We start from the raw sequence: 6,690 nt of genomic DNA, 5'->3' as shown, positions 1-6,690 counted from the left end.
GATGTGTCTATTAGTTTGGGTGCTCCTATGAGAATCAAGTTTAAGTGGTTTTCTTTAATAAAACTATGGTTACAAAGGACTTTCTCTCTAGCTAATTTCCCAATTTCAGTTTAATTTCAGGAACTAATTAAATTGTATTTATCTCATTAACTGTTCAGTTTCAAGAACTTATTGAGATTAAGAGCAATGCTATGAGGCTAGTTTCTCACCTTGCTCAGATTCCATCCTTTGCAGTTCAATTTAGAGAAGTTTTATTAGCAATGCTAGTGAAACGCAAGCAGCAACTTCAGGTACACTTGTTACAAAGTCAGATAACAACAGTTCCACATAATCCACTTGATTCCCCTACCTGTAAAACTAAGGGGGAGTTATTTGATACTCTGGTAGTTCAGGAACTTTTGATATGCATGCACCCTACATTTCGATGGTTGGGAACTTCCATTTGGTAGAGTTTTAGGACAACTTTTTAGTACATTCTACATTTTAATTATTCTTTTCTTTTACTTTGTGGAAGGTTCCTTTTAACTATGTGCTGCTCCTACTTTGAATCCCTGCGTCAGGCTCTCACCTACCCCCACTTCCAACCTATTTATACATGCTTACATTTTGAAAGAGACACTTCCCTGCTCCCACACTTGAAATTGTTACTGCTTTTCTTCATGCTACTATAGTTGGCATGCATGTGTGGCCTTTTCTCACATGTTTGGGGGTGGATATGATTGAAGTTGAAGATTTCAAACACAGAAGGAGATTAAGTTGTTGAATGCATCTACGTCTATATAATTTTTTGAACTTGCTGATGCTGCAGAATGTTCGGGAAAGGCTCCAGGAATCTCTGCCAGGAACTGGAGGTGGCAAGAACCCTAATGAACAACTTCTAGTCAATTTTCTATTTCTCCTTCCCATATGTGTATTGTTTTTTTGTTATTATCGATCCTTTCTTCAGGTTAACACCTTTTAAACCATCATTCTTCACTAAAAACAGATTCATACACATTAAAGACGTGTACTTGGATTAGTTCAAAATACTGTGCACATGAGGTTTACTAACATCGTTTTTCCCATGCGGGGATTTGTTTGGTGCTTTTGGTAGAAGCTCCATATGTGATCAAGCTCCATACATGTTGAAATTTGTAAGTTTTGAGTGTTGGAGGTGATATAAAACAATGGATTCTGGTTTGGGTTTTCAATATTTCAATGTGGTTTTCTTTTTCAAGAGGTTGTTTGATTTTTTATGGAATTTGAGTGATGGGTCTGATTTAAATCATGGGTTTGGTAATGGATTTATAATCTAATACCATTTTCCACATAATCTGTTAGGGTAAATGGTTTTTGTATTTAATTTTTGAAAACGGTTTGAATGATGGATTTGGTACGAGTGTTCTCAACCTGGTATTTAATTGTTGTTTTCTATTGGTAGTGATTTGAGTGTTGGGTTTCATATGACTTTTCAAGTATTTAATTGCTGTCTTTTATTGATAGTGAGATCACAATAGATTTCAACGATTGCTCAAAACAAGTCGGTGCCTGCATCATATTGAAATTGTTCTTCTTTTTTTCCTTTTTGACACATTCTAATGATCTAAGGTGATTCGATTGTTCAGGTTCTTGAAATGGAATCAATGCTTTTGAACCCAGATTTCTGTTGAGATGACCTTGTCGGTCTGCTGAAGGCAATTCAAGCAAAAGAAAAGCAGAAATTGCATCTGGTATGTGGCATCTCCCACTTGATCTCTTTTGATAATTCATCTAAAAGACATGTAACATTTTTTGAAGAGCTTCTCAAATGAGTTTTGCTTGAACCCAAGGCAGGGCAACAATGAAGTAGTGAAACATAATAGGTTTTTGAATTATGGATGAGTATGTTTTATATAGGGTTATATTGTCCTTTTTGTTGCATTTCATCTGACTAAACCACTCCCTATTGTTAAAACCCTACATTAATCAATAAAAATGCTATGGGGTTTCAATGAATCATCATGATGGAAATTAAGTTCACTTTATAAGATATGACTACCCATTTGAAACTCGAAATCCATCTTGAATTGCCACAAATTAGATAATTCACTTTAGTTGCAGCAAAGTAAAGAAGATAGGGAAGAATAATAGGATCATAGGATGAAGATGGAGTCTTGACACGAGAAGCCGGAGGAATTTTGCCCCTAGAGTTAGAAGTGTCCCAATTCTAAGAAATTCCAAATGTAGGAACCGAAAAAAAGGTTCTTCATTCAATTGATCTGTCTTCAATGCTTCATACGAATGACAATATATCACATTAGTACATAAAGTTGCAAAAGAGACCATGAATCATATCCTTTTTGTACTTGCTCCCCATATCTATTGCTTGATTCAGTCTACCCTGTAAGTAATTAGGATAATGTCAAGAAGTAGATCAAATGAGGAATAATTTCTTCCCTTTCTACATATAACTGGACAACCAATAGGGGCTGTGCAGCTGTAGGTAGGGTTGTCAATAGGTAGGGTCCTATTAGGCCTATTTGAATGCTACTTTTTGACTCTTTTTTTTTTCCTTGTGTGCAGGATTTTAATCAATTGTGCCTAAATTTAGGCCTACAAGCACTTCAGCCTTTTGACGCCACTCGTGCTAGGAGTAGACCATATAAAGGATTTTTATTTTATTTATTTATTTATTTAATTCAAGACCATTTTCAATTTATTGTAATAAATATTATATATATATTTTTTTATTGTGTAGTACTATAAACTTTATTTAATATTCAGTTTTAATTGTATTGCATCATTTTTTATGTTTCAAATATTAAAAAAATACAAGTTTCAATTGAATTATATATAATAAAAACAATTACTGGTCTACTGGGGCCTCTCAAATCTATGCAAAGACTTTTGCCAGCACTTGTATAGATTTTTATCGGCGCTTATCCATGATTAAAAGTGTCCAGAAATTATTCTTTTACCGGTGCTTGGATAGACTTTTGCTGACCTTTTTTTCACTTTTCCTGGTGCTTCTTTCAGAAATACTAGCAGCCACCAAAACCGTCAGTGAAGCTAAAACAAGCACCGAAAAAGAGCATATAATTATCGTCACTCAGACAAGCGCCGGTAAAGGTGGCTTAGCGCCGGCAGAAGCTTTGCCGACATACCCCTTTACCGGTGCTAGTCTAGCACCAATAAAGGTAAGGCTGGCGCTTTTGGGGGCTTTTACCGGTGCTTTTGACTGCCGGTAAAAGTCCCATTTCTTGTAGTGTGATTTCCTTTGGTGTGGTGCACCTGATACTTAAATCTGCTCTATCATTCAACCCATGCTTTGAAATAATGATCCAAACTGGATGGACAACATGGATAAAACATATATAATTGTGGGACCCTCAAAGCAGCCTCTAGTCGCAATGTCCCCTTTGATAGAATAATCATGCAATCCACATACACTTTAAATAGGATTAAGGCTTGCGTAGAAGGTAGGATTTGGAGGACGTGGATTGCGTCATACCCTCACCCAGACGGTAATCCATCCGAGCAGGGCTCTGTGGGGCCCACCATGATGTAAGTGTTTTATCCACGCCGTTCAATGCTTGTTTTAGATAGTTTTAATATGTGAACCAAAAAATGAGGTAGGTACAAGGCTTAAGCGGACCACAAACTGGGGATTGAACGTTCACCAATAAAACTTCTTAGGAGCCAGAGAAGTTTTGGATCAAGCTGATATTTGTGTTTTCACTTCATCCACATCTACATGACCTTATGATTAGGTTGTATGGTAAAATAAAAAAAAAATAAAAAAAAATAAAAACATCACGTTGGACCTTAGAAATGTTTCAATGGTGGGTGTCATTATTAGTGCAACTTCCTTTGGTGTGGTCCACTTAATGTTGTAGCTACCTCATTTTTTGGTTCATAGCTTAAAATTATGTAGGAAAAGTGTTGAACGGCATGGATAAAACACTTACATCATGGTGGGCCCCATAGAGCCTTGCCCGGACAGATTACCGTCCAAGCGGGGGTAAGATGCAATCCGCGTTCAGAGTTGGAGGCATTGAATTTGAAGAATTAGCACCATTATTACGCAATAGTTACATTTCTAGAAATATTATCATTGAGATTAAAATTTTCCTTTGAGAAAAAACTTTATTTCATATGAAACTAACATCTAGCGGACACTAGAATTATAATCAATGAACGAGAATTCAAAATTGATCCCGGTCACCAATATTCTTATGCAACTCAAATGTCATGTGTAAAGGGTGCATATGAACTAACGGTGGAATAAATCACATGCAACAACGTGCAGCTCATAGATGTAGTGGATTTCAGTTTTCACCTGAAATCCTATTGTATCTTCTACTGGAACCATCAATTCCAAATACTAGATGAAATTTACATGCAACCAAATGCAATTACATACTATGGTCGCACTAAACCCACGTTCCAAACTGGCCTTCATAGAGTTTTGTATCCTGGTTTACTTATTTATTTCTTTAAACACAAGTGAGGAAAAAACGGGTGAAGCGATTCTGTATTGATATTAAACAAGGCTGTAAATATCAGTTCGGACCCATGAATCAGATTATCTCATAACTGCATTTCCACCGGACAAATAGTTTTGGTGGTGCATTAGTTGTTGATGCTAATCTAGCAGCCATTATCATGAATGGTTTATTTTCTAAACTCACACATGCGTCACCATTTTCTTTTAAAGAGCGCTGATTACCTTCCTCTATAGGCATGCCATTTTTAGACCTCCAGATTTTGGACCACACGTGTGGCACATCTAAGCTGTTGAATTGCTTTCAACCTAATTTTGCTATGATTTGGCTATCCTAGCTATTTCCTCAATTGATGGGAGCTATTGCTGATTTTTATTTATTCATGATATGTGACACAAATTAAAAGGTTAGAATTGTCTGAACTTTTTTTAAAATTATTATTATCATTTTTTTATTTTTATTTTTTTAAAATAATGGCCCGCTCACCGCTTCAAATACAAAAAAGTAACGGTTTTGATCATGGCCCGTTGATCCAAGATTTACTAAGGTAATCTAAATATCTGATGTCCCGGCAACTACAACTATGGACCGGCTGGAGAAGCCCTTGGCTATAACCTCAGCAACCCGGATCTGGTCGCCCTGACCCAGTCATTTCATTCCAAACTGCCTTCTGGTTTTGGATGACTCCACAATCCCCAAATTAAACCGTCTTCTCATGATGTAATCACGGATGCGTGGACGCTTTCAGCTTCTGACATAGCTGGGGGTCGGGTCCCAGGATACGGCGTCATCACCAACATCAATCAATGGAGGACTCGAATGCGGGCATGGCTATGACAGCGGGGTGAACAACCGAATTGGGTTCTACAAGCATTTCTGCTACTTATTGGGATTAAGCTATGGCGACAACCTCGACTGCTACAACCAAATGCCATTCGGCAATGCAATGGAGTACTATAGCTCAATGAAATGAATTACCATCTCAGTTTGAGTTGTGCATCTAATGCTATAAATCTCTGTATGTAACCTATGAGATTTCTCTTAGCATGAATAAAACTATCTTAGCCATACATAATGGAAAATGACCCTTGGGTAACATTATCACTTTATGCCCACTTGTTTTTCATATGCCATCCAAACATGACTGGCAAGCTGCCAAAGGGAGTGGAAGTGTCATAGGCAAAAATGGAAAAATGGTAGAGGCAAATAAAGCTTTTGCACATTTTCATTACTCGGTGAACAAGATCTACATAGACACGGATTCATAGATCCATAAATCTCAATTAAAAACGAATCAATAGAAAAGGAAAGAGTGAGAATGGATCAATATCTCTCTCAAAATAAATGAAAAAGAAAAGAAAGATGAAACATAGATCATGGATAAACTAAGCCATCCCTCTCAAGATCTTACTTATATAAGAATAAGAAAGAGGAATCTCATGTAAATACCATAAAATAAGGTTTGATCATATTCACAAGGATTCCATAAATATCCCATTTCCAAAAACCAAAGTTTGAAACAATTGGAACTTTTTCAGAGATTGGTGACAATTTCTAATTCCTGATCAGGTGTGTAGAGAATAAAAATTCATTCTCGATTCTATGAGAATTTTATAAAAGCATTTCATTTGCTTCTCTTATATGGAAGCTTCATTTTTGCAAAATGTATTTTAATTTTTTTGCCTAATTATTCTTCTGATGATCGATTTAACCTCTGATAAAATAAAGATATACCTTGGTGTGAATGCTGGAAATCAGCGCCCATGGTGATTTATGTTTAGTTTGGGGTGATTTGGATTGTTGATGCAATAGACTTGGAGTCACCACTAGCCACTTAACTCAAAATCCTGCAGTCAGCTAGAACCTGCAGAATATGTAAAGCTAGAGAATTCGGAGACTCTATTGCTTTAAGTTGACTCCTGATCTGCAATCTGAGATTCTGAGTAAGGGACCTCAGTTGCAGAGAGGGAAGGTGTTAGACACCCTCTCTGCCCGTACAAGTGTACAGTCTCTACTTCGTGTGGTAAGATAATCTTAGGAGATAAGATGATAGGATGCAAAGCATTAAAATGAGACTAGGCAGACTCAAATTTTTGATGTGACAGGGTCCAAAATTTCAGCAAGCCACAGAGCATACGTCCAAAGAATGTTTAAAAATGCAATTTAAGAATATTTATGAGATGCTATAATGACATGTAAGAGGACCAGACTACCATGAGTTTCTAAT

The 6,690-nt window shown here is 36.7% G+C and overlaps 1 pseudogene; it reads left to right on the top strand.

The window, feature by feature from the left end:
• Window positions 1-260: 260 nt before the first annotated feature.
• LOC131225185 (chitinase 9-like) lies at window positions 261-5,545 on the top strand (annotated as a pseudogene).
• The last annotated feature ends 1,145 nt before the right edge of the window (window positions 5,546-6,690 follow it).

Source organism: Magnolia sinica, chromosome 2, assembly GCF_029962835.1.
Source record: "Magnolia sinica isolate HGM2019 chromosome 2, MsV1, whole genome shotgun sequence".
Classification (NCBI taxonomy): Eukaryota; Viridiplantae; Streptophyta; class Magnoliopsida; order Magnoliales; family Magnoliaceae; genus Magnolia; species Magnolia sinica.
The sequence above is the reverse complement of the archived record's forward strand: the minus strand, read 5'-3'. Positions and strand labels throughout refer to the sequence as shown.